General features: G+C 37.7%; 1 long non-coding RNA gene across 1 annotated transcript in view; it reads right to left on the bottom strand.

The window, feature by feature from the left end:
• Nucleotides 1-10,053, bottom strand: part of LOC124075673 (uncharacterized) — a 31,176-nt gene extending 21,123 nt beyond the window's left edge. The window contains exons 1-3 of the long non-coding RNA XR_006846127.2: nucleotides 9,917-10,053; nucleotides 8,822-8,896; nucleotides 6,473-6,623 (exon numbers count right to left, since the gene is read on the bottom strand). This is a non-coding gene — a long non-coding RNA (uncharacterized LOC124075673). The remainder of the gene's footprint in view (nucleotides 1-6,472; nucleotides 6,624-8,821; nucleotides 8,897-9,916) is intronic.
• Nucleotides 10,054-16,634: the final 6,581 nt, after the last annotated feature.

The raw sequence follows: 16,634 nt of genomic DNA, 5'->3' as shown, positions 1-16,634 counted from the left end.
GGAGGGTATTTGTGGTCAATGGTTTTTTTAATTTTTTTTGTTTTAATTAGTTATATATGACAGTAGACTGCATTTATGCACTTTGATATATCATACATAATTTGAAAATTTATACTCCAGTAAAGTAGAAAACCTCAAAGACACTGACAAATTTTTAGAGGCATATGGTCAACCCAAATTAAGTCAAGAGGACATACACAATTTAAACAGATCAATTTCATGCAAGGAAACAGAAGAGGCTATCAAAAGCCTACCAACCAAGAAAAGCCCAGGACCAGACAGATTCACATCATGAGTTCTACACAACCTACAAAGGAGAATTAATACCAATACTCCTCAAATTATTCCATGAACTAGAATGGATAAAGAAACCGTGTTATATATACACAATGGGATATTACTCAGCATTAAAAGATAATAAAATTATGGCATTTGCAGGTAAACAGATGGAATTGGAGAATATCATGCTAAGTGAAGTAAGCCAATCCCCCAAAACCAAAGGTCGAATGTTCTCTCTGATAAGTGGATGCTGATCCATAATTGGGTGTGGGGAGGGGGCATGGGAAAATGGAGGAACAGTGATTGGGCAAAGGGGAGGAGAGAGAGGAGGGGATGGGAGCAGGAAAGATTGTGGAATTAAATGGACATCATTAACCAAGGTACACGTATGACTGCACATATGGTGTGATGCTACATTGTATACAATAAGAGAAATGAAAAGTTGTGCTGAAAAAAAAAATCATGGAAAATTATCTGGAAGGAGTCACACCAAAGGTTAACAGTGATTGTGTCACAGAGGAAGACTATGAAAAGAGGGGAGGCAGGAAGGGAAGGGACATTTTACTTTTTTTATTTAGATTTTCTGATTAGCTTGAGTATTTTATAATAAGCTTGTACTGCTTGATAGCTTTTCAAACTTCATGGAAAAAAAAGTTTGAAAACAGCTCCATTGCTTAACTTGGGCATTGACTCTTTCTCCATATCAATTTATCCAATTATAAAATAGCGGTGATAACTACCACTTCATGGCGTGGTAGCAGGAGATGGTTTAAGACTTTTTACCCAGTGCCTGGTCCTAATAAAGTGTATTTATGTAGGCTATTTATGCTGTCTAATAATGGATGCCCGAAATCAGTGGTTCGAAACAATGACTATTATTATTGCTCATGTAACTGTAGCTTTGCTAGGAGACAGCTGGCATACACTGGACTTGGCCAGGCTACTCTGCTGAGTTTGGCTCTTTTCCATATACTCACACTTTCCTTAGACCAGTGGGATAGTCACAGCATGTTCTTCATATGATGGTAGGAGAAGCACAGACAGTGTAAACCTGTGAAGTCTATTAAGGGCAGGGTTCAGAATTGACACTCTGCAATTTCTACCTTACTCTATTGACCAAATATGTCACATGACCAAGCCCAAGGTAAAAGGTTATAGAAATATACTTCACTTTGGGAAACCAATTATCTTCTCAGAATGAAAATGCAAACAATTTCCATGTTACAACAGAAAAGTCTTTGGTAAACAGACCAGTTGGTCACTCAACTTCTCTCTTTGTTCTTGTAAACTTCAAAGTCACCCAGCAAAGAGTATGATATAGGGAGTAGTTAAAGAATTAAGGCTAATGATGAAATCCACCACAATTTTAATACTATTATCTCAGCAACTTGGAAAGCAAGCACATAGTAGGTGGTCAAAATTATTTTTGGTAGATGGGTTTTAAGTTTGCTAAACAACATCAGATCACCTCAAAGATATATATAGAGAGAGTTAGACAGATAGGTAGGTAGATAGATAAATACAGATAGATATAGATATATATAATGTAATATATTATCTGCAAATGAAAGTGCATTAAGATATATCTCTAGCAAAGGGTTATATTGTCAGACAGGTGATTAGGATAAATTTTCAAGGAAGCTTAAGACTCTTTCATACATAATTTTAATTTCATTTGACAAAGAATAAAATGAATCTCCTTAAGTCCAATGAGAATTCCTAATACCAAACTCCTATCCTTTTAGGGAGAATTATTTTTGCTTACAGCAGATTCATTTTTGTTCTTTTTTTTTTTTATTGAACCCGGGTGCTTTACAACTGAGCCACATCCCCAGTCCTTTTATTTATTTTTATTTTGAAATAGGGTCTTGCTAAGTTACTAGGCTGGCCTTGAACTTACGACCCCCCTGCCTCAGCCTCCCAAGTCGCTGGGATTACAAGACTGAACCACCATGCCTGGCAGCTTATAGCAGCTTTTTACCAAGAAAGATTATCTGACTTTTAATCATTTGCTTATGTGTGACCAAGAATATTTATTCAGCCTCCTCTAATCCTTTTCAAATGCCAAGACCCATGATGGGTGCCCATCCATAGAGGTCACGTCCACGGAGCTCTGCCTGCTGCTTGCTGCTACCCGTCACTTCCCTCCTCCTGTCTAGTATCTGCATTTGTCACCTTACACTAGCACTTACAGGATACGATCAATGCACAGGCACAAATCACAAGGAATGACTTAACTCTCCTCACAAGCATTTTTAATTGAAATTATGCCAGAGAATAAAACTTATTAAGGCACATAAATGTTTGAATGTTTGTAATTCTAAAAAAAAAAATTAAAGGTAAAGGACTCTAGACATTCTAAATGAGAAAAGACTGCTATATTATTCGAGGTTCATTTTCATACAAACTCAGAGAATAAAATGAAATATTAACATGCTAACAAAAATGCTTTCATCTGAGCAAGTGAGCAGGGATCTGACTTTTAAGGGTTACAATCAACATGACAGCTCGTTTCAAAACTTCTGGAAAAATCAATTAGAGTTTAAGTGACCTTTGGGGCAAATATTTGGTCACCAACCTTGCTACAAATCCCAATCTAGGTGCCAATAACAAGTGAATTAAGCTGCTTAGAGTATTTTGAGTGATTGAAAAGGATAGTTCAGACAGATTATCTCAAAATACAATCAATAATTTTAAAGATATCAATAATTAGCTTTATTATACTGCAGCCAGGTTAAGTAACAAGTACCATCTCCAGGATCAAGGTCTTTTTGGCTGCCTACTTTCCCTCCCAAATGGATACTCTCCTTTCAATATTTGCACAGCTTGTGGTTCAGAACAGACCACCTGCTCTAAAAGACCCAGCAACAATTTCATCTGAAGATTTAAGATACTGTTAATCACCTGGGGCTGATAGAAACTGACAGCATCTATGTTGGCCTGAGGTTCCAGTGCAGCAGAGCACCAGGTCATTTCCAGTTTACAATTAGCCCTTGCAAAAGAACAAGCTGATTCCTGAGAAGAGCTTCCCCCAGTCCTTCCTTTGATCTGTTGGCTCCCACACCATCTGTTTTCTTTCTTAGTTTGATAAGGCAGATGGTCAAGAAGCATGCCATTCTGGAAAGATGTAAAAAGGCCAGGGATAAATAATAACCATGAATGTCGCTACCCTCAGCCTTTCCCTAAATGATCTCATATGGTTTAATGACTGTAAAGACAAATCAGACCCTGAGTTTAGGGGGCAACTTATCAGCCAACCATGACTTTTTGGGAAGGGTTCTCCAAAATCAGGCCAAATAATAAACAAGGAAGAGATAAGACAAAGTGAAAATGTCTCCTCAGCTTTCCAAATCATTAAGGGACCAAAAAAAAAAAAAAAAAAACCTTACACGGCAAAAGTCAACCTTGGATCAAAAGCTACTCAAGGGATAGAAATAATAAAAATCCATTACACTTTGGAAAGCATACCCAGAGACTTAGGGCAAAAAATATATATATATATATATATGAGCTATTGATCAATGATTTGGGGAAAGGGGATGTTTAGGGAGTTGTAACATGTCATTTTATTTCCTTCTGGGAGTAGAAAGCACAAAAAGATAGGAAGATGCCTGAGTAATTACAATTGAAAGATTGGGGCTAGAGAAAAATGGAGGAAATGAAAGTTTTCTCATTCCATTCTTTCCATATTTTCTTAAAATAGTGCCTTCATAAAGATGAGAATTCTAAGTAATAGTTACCAAAAGTTTACTGTCAATTATATTTTACAATTCAAGTACCACTACACATTCCACCAATTACAACATACATATATACATCTCCCCTCTCTCTGTCTCTGTCTCTCTGTCTCTCTCTCTCTCTCTCTCTCTCTCTCTCTCTCACACACACACACACACACACACACACACATACACTCACACACATTACATTTTAACCTAGAATTTATGCTCCCTTTCAATCATCATGGGCCAAAAGGCAGACATGTTATTCTGTCATTGTCTGTAAATGTGTAAAGTCACATTAATATCATTTCAGTTGACTTAATGCACATCATTGACACAGCATATGTTGTTTAATTTCTGTTTTAAAATCATTTATATTGTGACTCAGTATTTAAATTAAATGTTATTTTATAAGCATAAAAACTGAACAAATATGTATGGGATAAATTTAATGTTAGTAAAGCAAATATTCATGTAGGAAAGAAATTTCATCTTTTCTTACAAAGCAACAACCAAATGCTTTATAAGACTCTGAGAACTACCAATAAACAGATAAATGTGTGCTTCATTTTGTTACTGAGAATTTTATGCAAAATTATTGCTATTATATGCCAAGAAATGCAAGAGAAGTCAGAGAAAATTACCAAATCCCCAGGAATAGATTAATGTCATTTCCAAACAGCCTGGTTTGAATGACTGGTACATGATCAGCAATGTTGTGTTTTGTTTTGTTTTCTTACTGGAACATAAAATAATGGTGCATCTCCTGTCTAATGGCACTGAGATTCAATAAGAAGGATATTACCACAAGTTTCCTTTAGCCAAAACAAAAAAACATAACAAAAAAAAAAAAAAAGAGAGAGAGAGAGACCAGAAAGTTAAGTCATTTGTTCCAAAGTCCAAAGGGAGTGAGATCTTAGAGATAACACTTAAAAAAAAAAAAGAGGCCAGCCTCATTCCAGAATTCATGGTCATTCATGGTGATAAACCATTTCCCAAACAGGGGAAAACATCCGCATGATTCTTTGAAAAATTGTCAGATCGTGGCATTTCTTTTTCTAATAGATTTTTATCTCAGTCAGAGTAGAAGTTGACATCATTTACATGGCCTAATGGGACTTACAGGGTCCATGTTACCCCCCTGCCTCCTGGCCTTGCCTCTCTATCCCTTCTCCTGTTCCTCTTCACTCTCTCTGTTCTGGTTGCGTTGACTCCTTGCTTTCCCCTTAGCGTGTAGCAAGTTCACTTCCACTTCAAATATGCTCCTGCATCAGGACCTTGTCCTGGCTGTTCTCATCACCTGGAGTAAATTCCCTACCTCGTCTGCACTTCATTCACAATGCTGTTCCCTCATTGTCTGCTCAATGTCACCATATCAGAAGCCTCGTGACCTTTGTATCCTCTTTTAACATGTTTTATTTTCTCTGTAACACATTAATATATGAAATATTACATACGAATTTTTTCTTTTGTTCCTAAAATAATGTAAGTAAGCTTTAGAGAGCAGAAACTTTGTTGCATACATTTCTGTATCCCTATAAACAGTAGATATGTGATAAAGGAATGAAAAAATGATTTAATATTCCTCTGACAATGTTGTACCATCTCTTTCCCTTCTGTTTTATTGTTGATTCAGAAAATTATGTACACTGATGTCTGTGAATTATTATTTTATAAATCAATAATTCTGTTTTTTACTCCATTTAGGAGATTAATGAAGGGTGACACTTGTGATGTCAGACCCTCTATATTTAGTGCTGAGTCTGCCACTTGCCGATGTGCAGTCATGAAAGTTATTTAACTCCTTTTCAGTTCCTCGCCTGTGAAAATGAGATGATGAAAGTATAGGATTTAATTCTGATGATTCTTATAAGGATTAAATTAAATAACACAAGGCCTGCCCAGCATGGTGGTGCCCAACCGGTAATCTCAGCAACTCAGAGGGCTGAGGCAGAAGGATCACAAGTTCAAAATCCAGCCCCAGCAACTTAGTGAGGCCCTAAACAACTTAGCAAGACATCCTGGTACTAAATAATAATATCAACAAAAACAAGACCTGACAGGTAATCAGCATTTAATAAAATATTGACTTTTACTGAACTATTTCCAACCTAATAGGAACCATTAGCAACAAAATGCTTCTCAAGCAGGAGGAAAATTTTTCCCCCAAGAAGATATTTGATGATGCTGGGAATGTTGTGGTTATCATAGCTAGGGTATCACAAGGCCAGGGAGCTGCTAAACATCCAAATTGCACCTCTGCAAGAAAGAATTACCCAGCACAAAATGGGATAATGTCACTGATAAGAATCCAGATTGAGAACATTTATTTCACCATACTGCAAAACCCAAATATTCCGGAAGAAGTAAGAAATCTAAAGAAACATTTAAAACAAATTTTAAAAACCCACCATTGTTCTCCTTGCATGCCTATAAAACCAACTCAGAGCTGGAATACATGCTCATCTTACCCACTCTGGAACGCTGGCCTTAAGTCTTTCACCATTGCCCTTCTAGATTCAAGGCCAAACTGATGCAAGTATTACTTTCCCAGTCTCAGGATTCCCAGCCAGTTGTCCATGAAGATTCTTGGGTTGGCCTGTTCAGTTCTGCTTTAGACCACTAGAGGGTAGAGAAACACTATCAATCATTCAGCATTTGGTCAGCAGACTTGAAATTTGGGGTATTGTCAATCTTAATAAAATGCTAAATTAGTCCTGGCCCCTAAAATAAAAACTGCTCAGAATAGATTAATTAAACCACTTGATGTGTACGCAGTTTAACAGGCTGATTCAAATATTTCACTCTAATTGTCATCACCCCTAAACTGTAAGGTAAGGTACTAATTAAATTCAATGTCATGCTAAATGAAGACCTAATAAAAATAAATGGATAAAATTGTGTCTATTATGACATTTATTATGATTTCCCTTAATGTTGTGGTAATATATTATGACTATATTTATAAACTTTCTTAGATGAAGATTTGATTATACTGTGGACCAAATCATATCAAATTAATTTATAGAGAATCTTATCCCCCAGAAATTAAGCAAAAATTGAGCATGAATTAAAACCTGAAAATAAATTCCAAATTAGAATAAATAGCATATTAATGAACCCTGTACCAAGCACAACCTAGAGTCAATGCCCATTTTCCTAACAATATTGCATTAGAAGGGACCAGAATGACGAAAAAATGTTATAGCATCATCATTAAATATTCAGATATAGCTCCATTTTCCATGATCAGGTTTATAGTGGGGCCAAAGCAGAAGCATTGAAAAGAAAGAAGTTTGGAGGGTGCCAAGTGTGGTGGCACATGCCTGTAATCCCAGTGACTTGGGAAACTCAGGCAGAAGATTGCCAATCCAAGGTCAGCCTCAGCAACTTTGTAAGGCCTTAAATAACTTAGTGTGACTGTGTCTCAAAAGAAAAATAAAAAGGTCTGGGGATGTGATGCCAGCCTCCAAAAGATGTGTCTCAGAGGAAAATTGCTTCTGGGTTCAGTCTCCAGTATAAAAAAAAAAAAAAAAAAGAGGGAAAACATGAAAAAAATTATTTGAAGAAAAGAAAGTCTAACTATTTTCCATTTTAACTAAAATTTAACAAATGTGGTGAAACAAATATTACATACATGATTCCTAAACTTACTCTTCTGATGTTCCAAGTTATCCATAATTATCACTTAAGAGATTACAAAATTCTGTCCAAAATTCTTTTAATTTTCTTTAATATATATACGCACGCACACACATACAAATGCAAGTAAATAAAAAAAGCCATGTGAGCATTTTGATATGCAGCTAAAAGACAAAATGATGCTGTCAAAGCTGACAAATGAGAATAGAAATCAATGATTCATAAAGGTTTAAGTAGTGCATTAGAAAACAGCAGACTTTAAGAGACCATGTGGAAGAGTGGTTAACTACACAAACCTGGTAACAGACTAGGGGTTTGAATACTCCTTCAAAGTAATAGTTCTGACATTCTGGGAACATTATTTTATGTCTCTGTAACTCAACTGTAGAACAGCTGTACATATCATAGAATACATGGGTAAATATAGGTATGATGTTTAGAAATGTCCTTGGCAAATATTAACCTACGTAAGTGTTGTCTCTGATGATTATCATTTCCTTTAATAGATAAACCATCAGAAAAGATAATATCTTGACCTCTTCTCTTCTACTAGACACGCCTTTTCTTTCCAAAGTATTTACTAAATCATTGTATTTCTCAAGAAAAGCAACAAACTGAACATATTGGACTTCATAGAACTTGAAAAAATCTGAAAAACTTGGCTCAGTTTCAGAGCTGTCCCATCAAAATCATCACAACAGAGGCAGTCCTTCATTTCTTTTCTTTTCCTTCCCCCAGGACATGCCCACTCCACACCCCACTTTTATGTAAACAACAGGTGCAAATCATGGAGGGAGAAGAAGTTATCGTTCTGTTTCTTCTTTTTCCATTTAACTACAACACTCAAGCCAGATCTGGGGATAATCATAATGCATAACAGAAAAAAAAAAAGCCTTTTAAAACCATTGTGAAGGTTCTTTTTGAAAGCTCAAAAGCATTAATGGAAACATTTTTCCCCTTTTATTAGATTCTAGAAAGTTTTACTGGATGTTGAACATTTTTATTTCCCTCCTGTAATAACTGGTTATTATTAACTTCTGATAAGACCAGAGGAAGGGGAAGTGAGGAATACAAGGACAGTGTCAGCCCTGTAAGAGTTAAAGCCTCCATCTGTTGCCATGGAGACAAGACCCTTATGCCTGGTGATGTGGATTCCAGGGACATAGAGTGCACCTCACCTTGCACTTCATTCAACTGCAATCAACTGCATTTCATTCAGAAAAATCTTCATTTACAGAGTTCAGTCCCAAATCCTAAAAGGGCCAAAATATCAGATGCTCAATACATTACATTGTAATTCCATTAGTTAAAAAATTGTTAACCAACATCACAATCAGCCTCATATCACATCAGTGTTTATTCCATGACAGAGGACTGATTTGCCTAGAAATTAAAAATTAAAATATGCATGTAATAAAAAATAAATACTAAAAGTTTGCATTAATATTCTTTTATAATCTAGCTCAACAGGGCCCCTCTATTTGAAAAAATTATTTAAATGTTTCTCTATTCCACAGAGCACAGACAGATGGATTGGTTTTGAATACTTGTCTTACCACTTATTATATAATTTTAATCTAAATTCCTAATTTTAGAGTTAAGGTTGTAGCTCAATGCTACAAAATGTGGTTAGCATGCACCAGGCCCTAGGTTCAATCCCTGGCACCATAAAAATAAAATAAATGAAAGAGTTTCTAATTCTCTATGTCTCTATTTTCTCATCTGTAAATTATGGAGAATAATATGCTTTACCTCACAGGATTACTGTGAGGATTAAATAAGTTAATATACTTAAAACATTAGGTGCTTGGCACATTGTAAACACTATTTACATAGATGTTTGTTATAATAAGATTGGCTTTGATTAGAAAGGTTGATGACTTTAAATGATCTTTATTTTAATTAATTTTGAAAACTCTATTTGTAATGCTTACTTTTATTATATGCATAGCTAAATGAGAGAACACAGTGTTAAAAGAAAAGGAAAAGGGAATTCTCTTAGGAGTATTTTCTATTTTCCTTCATTTTTGTCTCTGAGGCTTGTATAAAACATCTTGCTACATTCAATCGCAGTTCATGACAAGTCCAAATGAATGAATGAATGAATGATGAACAGAACAGTTTTCTAACCAACTGGCAGCCAGGGCCATTCATTCTAACTGTGGAACTGGACTGAAATTACTTAGCAACCACTTGAATAAATGATGGAAAAAACTCAGCGGAGCAGTTTCATTATCGTAATCAAGCAAACATCATTAAAGTCTTTCTCTTACCCATATTTCCTGAGCTCTGCCTATCTTCAAGTTACCAGGGTAAACAGGTCCAATTAAGGAAAATAGTGGCTCAGACACCCCAGATCATGGGTGTAGAGAAACATGTGGTCTCAAAAACCATTGGAAGAATGTTTGGCAAATCATTTGGCTTATATAAAGACAAATACATTACATAATGGAATGTTTTGGATTGGAAATCTTTGCCAGGACACTGAGTTAGTGGCTTGTGCAAGCATTATCTAATTCCTGGGCTGGAATGACACTTGAGTAATATTTATTCTCTATGCCATCCTGTGACATGATTCTGGTTTAGTTCTACCATCTCCTTCTACTAAAGGCCTCAAGTCAGGAGCATCTAAGAAGCTGAGTTCGATTTCCCAGAGTTTTTCTTTACAAGTTACAGCAGAACTGTAAGTTCCGACTCCCCAAGAGGCAATTCATGTACTCCAAATACATTTATTGAGCACCTACTAAGTAACATATTGAGTTTTCTGTTAGGAATACAAAACTAATTCAAAATAAGTCCTTATTTTCAAGAAACATATTATCTTCTTGAAAGATGTAACAAAACATAATAATAAAACAATGTGAAATATTTCTACAGGAATAAGTACAAGGTACTATGTGAATATATGATAATACTTACAATAGCTAACATCTTTTTTTTAATCTGTTACTTTTCTAAAATTCTGTGTATATTAATTCTTCCAAACATATGATAGTCCTGAAAGTAAACTGAGGAACTGAGAGGTTAAATCATCTTTAGACATATGGTAAGTGTAAAGAGACGGTTTAGGAGAAAGGTGTAATTTGTGTTAGGAGAATGACAAAGATTTCCTGGAAGAAGGAGGTAGAATAAGCTCTGCTACTTGGGAGATGAATGAGTCAATTAGATAATATAGGGGAAAACCAACCTGGCAGAGGAAAATCTGTGCCAATATAACCCTTATACCTGGCAAGGGGGCCTCAGCTCCTGGACTCTACCACCCCCTGGCTTCCCACCAAGGTTATAGAGTCTATAAGACCAAGAGAGGCTTACCCAGAGTTCATTCTCACACTCCATTCTAGACCCTGATCTGAAATCCAGGACTCCAGAAGCACTTGCCCCAGTGGCCCTTTGTCCCTTACAAAACCTATAAGTGTTTCTTTCTCATACTCTCCTCCCAGGGGTGAACTAAGACTGTATTTTTGCTGGTAAGGGATAGCCATTTCCAGATGTGTTGATGGTTCCTTGATGGGTGGATTACATGCCAATATTCCCACAAGCACAATCTTTGGTGGTGCAGGCCAGATCAAGGGGTGGGAAGAGAAGCCTCGTAGGTTGGGTGCTGGGAATGCCCTCCTGAGCCATGACGTTTTGATGTGGAATTCTGGAATCTGAGAATTCAAAATCTAAACTTAGCTTCCTAGGTAGCTTTAAAAGTATATATATATATATATATATATATATATATTTAAATCAAAGGCAGAGGACAGAATGTATTTTATGCAACAATGTATTAGCTTAATGTATACATTTTAAGAATTTAGAAATAGAATTTATGATCTCAATGTATACTCAAGTCAGGGGCCCTGTAAATGTTAGAGGTGGGCCTGTTGTGTATGGAGAAAGTAGATGAGTGAAGTTTGAGCCTAGAATGTGAAGCAGAGGGAAGGAAGGAAGTTCAGGAAAGCGCTTACCTACCTAGTTAGTGGTTTCAACTTAATTCTGAGAGCAGTGAGGACAACAAAGGAACTGTAGCTGGAGACGAAAGTTCGTAGCTTTGGGTTGGTAGCCCTCACATCATATGCGTCGATCTGCTCTGTCTCCCAAAGAAATACCAGATATTGTCATCCTTTCTTCTTCCCTTTGCTTTCAACCAAAAGCAGGAAAGAGAAAGAGTGAAGTTGACTACTCAGCTGAAGAGAACCTAAAATCACAGGCTGGGAAAAACCAAGCAGCCAAGCCAGAGCCAGGAGTACACAGACATCAAGGACAGGACGAGAGTAAGTCAGGGCAGCTAAGTCATCGGAGAGCTATGGTAGACCAGAGGCACAAAAGATGGGGCATCCTTGGAATGAAGCATGCTTCACCTCCAATCCTTGGAACACTCTCAGGAGCTGCAGACAACTCAGTTACTGCATTGCTTCCCAGAGCCGGGTCAGTTGAACCAGGTGTTTAGATCTGCAGGATAAGTCTCTTATACCACTGGCCATGCAAGACTGCATATCCCATAACTGAGGGAGACTGGACAAACAGAATCTTCCTTCTGTAGATTTTTGAAGTAGATATTTATCAAGTTTTCTTGCTAAAAAAAATAAACTAATTTTCTCATGTGGAATTATCCTTCCCATGTGGTTTGGGGAGAAACAACAGCCAAACAGCAAACTCCAACACCATCAATAGGACATGAGTATGACAATCCATCTTTTGATTACTGCCCCATTCCACCTGGCAGTCACATAGTAGGGATGTGAACAAATCTCGACCTATCAAACACTCACAGTAAGACGGTAAACTTTGAGCCAGTGAGACAAGAATATGAGACCAGCTGGGGTACAGATTGTTGCTCCGCAGTCCCTGGGGTGTCCAGAAGCTCTGCTGAGATAGCCTCAGGAATGCCAAGGTGGATTCTTGACTAGACTGCCCCAGCAGAATGATCTTGGAGGTAAAAGATACTGCCCACCCTTGTCCCAAGGACGGGCCTCTAGTCTCCTAGGAGTTCTTTTCATCCTGTCAATAAATCCCCAAGTGCTTCCATAAAATCCTCCAACTTCCTTTCCATGTCATGAGCAGTTCTTGCCCCAAGAGGTGCTTGCCAGTAAGTTTGAAACCCTGGAAATTGCTGCTCAGAATTATAAAAACACAGATTTTCACATAATCACAGTTTACACTTGGAAACCAGTGGGTTCTCCATTTTTAGCTAAGTATATTTGACACAATGCAACATTATGCTTCTGAGTTCTCTCCTCCAATTCCCGGGTGTGCTAATTGTTACGGATCCCCTTGACTCTCAGCTTACTCTGAGACAGGGGTCCCTGAAGGAACGGGAGCTATTTTTAATTTCCCTGGAGTCCTGTGATTACTGATACTGTAGAAAAGAGTGAGGGTAATCAGTTTGCTGAGGAAGAGAAGCAAGGTCACTGTCCCTTCCTTCTGACGTGAACCACTGACAAGCTCAGGCAGGAAGTATCAATGAAAGCTGAGAAGTCAACTCACTTGGGTACTTGGGCCTTCACTGCTGGCTGGCTACTGATCACACTTGGGCAGAGTTTGATTAAAAATGTCATTTTGAAAATTAGAAAAGCAGACACACACATATGCAGCGAGACAGATGCTCACCTCCCTCCTCCTCTTCCTTCTCCGGTACTCACAGGAAACACATATCCGTGTTGTCCTAAGTCCACTTACTAATTAGCATGTTTCAGTAGCACATTTCACAGAGGATAGGGAGGATTTCAAAGAGATTCCTTCCTTTTAAGTTGAGACAGCTGGTGATAATTACCAGGCAGGAAAAGAATGTGCAAACAGATCACTGAGAAGTCCTCATCAGTGGAGCAGAAGAGGTCTTGGGTCCTGTTGTAGAAACCTCTTTCCCTGGGTAGAAGGAGCTACCCGCTATCTACATCTTCACTTCCCATCAAGCAGCAGACCAATGTCATCACTCTGGAAGGAGGTGGGACACACAGCCCAGGAGGACAAGATCAAAGGTCATTCCACAGCATGCATGCAAATTTTACAGACATGTATTCTAAACTCTTTCAGTAAATTATGACACTCTCAAAGAGGCAGAGAAAAAATGGAAGCTGACTATGGTTTCTTCCTTTCGAAACCAACCCCAGGGTTAGTGACTCAAAGTTCATCTTTAAAATTAATTAGTGTTGCTTTAAAATAAGGGCAAACCAAATGATGCCTGGTAAGGAGAAACAGAACCTTGACCTATGGTTTAGTACCACCTCTCACAGAAAGAACATTAGACCAGAAATTGACAGATTCCTGACATATCTAATAATGAGACTTTGGGAAGGTCATTCAATTTTTCTGAGCCTCAGGTTTTTAATCTCTAAAATGGAAATCATGGGACCTACCACTTAGGACTGTACGTGAAAGTTTTAGATTACTATAGAAATATAATACATAATTGATTGAATCTCTAGATATATACTAGATAAGGGTAAAACTGGGGACATCTTTGGAATGTGATTTCCGGCAAAATCAAGGTAACCCCAGCCACATGGAAATATGTGAGCAACCTAAAGGAGTTGGTTGTCCTGGGTACTAAGGCTCTGTAGAGGAGATAAAAGGCTTACAGGATGACTAACTAACTGGATTACAATTACAAACAATTACAAACATTATGCAAAAAGTAGAGCAGAGTGACTTGGGGTAAAGATGCTTAAGTCACACTGCATAGTTTCAGGTTCTGCTCTACCTTTGTGACCCTAGGAATGTCACTTGACCCCCAAGTATAAAAGGGTGACAATCATGACACCAACTCACAGATAGCTTTATTGTGAGCATTAAATGAGATGTAACACGGCACAGTGCTTAACAACTGATAACTTTCTTCTCAAAAAATATCAGCATTATTATCACAAAGACAATGTTAGTATTAAAATTATAGGGTGGAGTAACAAGTTCATTTTACTTAATTATTTTTATTTGAATGATTGCTACTATTAGCTAATGTGTACATAGTACACATACTGTGCAGTTTTTATTCATATGTATTCAATTAAAACTCATAACCACCCTATGCTAGTGGGTGGCAGAAAGAGGGCATAAACCCAGTCAGAAGCTTGGCTCTTTTGGGGGGAGGGGGTATACTGGGGATTGAATTTAGGGGCACTTAACCACTGAGCCACATCCTCAGCTCTATTTTGTATTTATTTAGAGACAGGATCTCACTGAGTTGCTTAGTGCCTTGCTTTTGCTGAGGCTCGCTTTGAACTTGTGATCCTCCTGCCTCAGTCTCCCGAGCCTTTGGGATTACAGGCGTGCACCACTGCACCTGACAGAAGTTTGGCTCTTAAGCATGGCACAAATTAATGTGTGCCAGCAATTGAGGTTGGGGAAACTGTAAGAGTAAACTACTTGCTACAGTGGTACCTTGTACAGCTGGATTTAAGTGTGAAAATGTTATGCTTGCTAGCAAGGCTGAATGCCCTCCCACCTACAAATCAGATGGCAAATAGATTTCATTGCCTTGACATTATAAAGTAATCATACCTTGACTTATCTAAAGCATTATTAATTCTTTTTCTTCTTTATAATTTCTATTTTCAGGAAACTGAAAAAATTCTGAAAAGTAAAGGAAATATTTTCCCATTCCAAATATTCTACTTTTAAAGACAAAAATAATAACTTAGAATAATGGCAAGATAAATTTGATGAATCAAACACCATTGAAAACCCACTTAACACCCACACTCACTGTCTGTCTGAAAAGTCCCAAGTTCTATCATTTTTAACAAAGCCTAAAGATTTCACTTGGCTTTTTTTTAATATCAAAGAAAAATAAATTTCTGAATCATTGTGAATGCTTTTTATGAAGCACCTAATTTTTTAGAACAGTGACTAGACCCATGCCCTGCAAATTATAAAGAATGTTGATTGCTTAAGTACTGATGAAAGCAGATGGTTGGAATTAGATGATATTCCATAAATGGGAAACATAGCAATTTTTATTCACAGGCTCTTTTGAACCTAGGAAGGCATACCTAGAAGATAATTAATGGCTGGAAATGATGGCATAGATTATACATAAGCCAGTTGTATGGTACCAGAGAAGGAAACAGTTTCATGCTTAAGGTATGTAGAAAGCCAGGGGTGGTGGCGCACACTCTTAATTCCAGTGACTCAGGAGGCTGAGGCAGGAGGATCGCAAGTTCAAAGCCAGCCTCAGCAACGGTGAGGTGCTAAGCAACTCAGTGAGACCCTGTCTCTAAATAAAATACAAAATAGGACTGGGGATGTGTCTCAGTGGTCAAGTGCCCCTGAGTTCAATCCCTGGTACCCATCCCACAAGAAAAAGATAGAAAACCTGAGGAGTGACACAAAGAAGAACAGATACAGAGAGATCTCTAAACAATATCTGGAATCATTTAAAGAACAGAGTCTGTGTGCTCTGAGTGCTCTGAGGTCACATCAGCCTGTTCCCAAACCTGCTCTCTTGTCTTCTCCCTTTGCTGACTATCACAGTTTCAGACTTAGCCCTGCCCATCCCTTGCCAACCACCTGCTAACATCCCAAATCTGTGCTCTTCTTTATGCATGGCTTCTTCTCCTACTTTTCTTTTGTCCCTAATTTTCTGAGTCTTACATATTTCAGACACCTGATCGCAAGTCCTGTGCCAGCTCCTGGAGTACACATTTGGTTCCCTTCGATATACCCTTGCACATTGAGCCAGTATTATTGAAATCAAGTTCCTGCTATGTAATTATTCACCAGGTCTTCCACATTCCCAATTTTTCTCCCTCAGGAAAGAGATTGAGAATAAAGTCTATGATTCCCACATCTTTTTGCCAGTGAGTGGATCAACTCCATTACTGTGCTTGATTATCTACAGTCCCACTGTTTTCAGCTTATCCATGCCATTGATATGGCTCTGTGAAAAGAGGTATAATTAGATTTGGGTGTTGATACTGGACATTGCAGAACCAATACATTGCAGTATTGACTACCAAAATCAGATAATATCTGCAACTTCTAAAGGCAGATGGAAAGCTACATCATTAC

Source organism: Marmota monax, unplaced genomic scaffold, assembly GCF_021218885.2.
Source record: "Marmota monax isolate L192 unplaced genomic scaffold, Marmota_monax_Labrador192_F-V1.1 WCK01_AAM20220418_F8-fsc00036, whole genome shotgun sequence".
Taxonomy (NCBI): domain Eukaryota; kingdom Metazoa; phylum Chordata; class Mammalia; order Rodentia; family Sciuridae; genus Marmota; species Marmota monax.
This window is presented reverse-complemented; position numbering and strand designations above follow the sequence as displayed.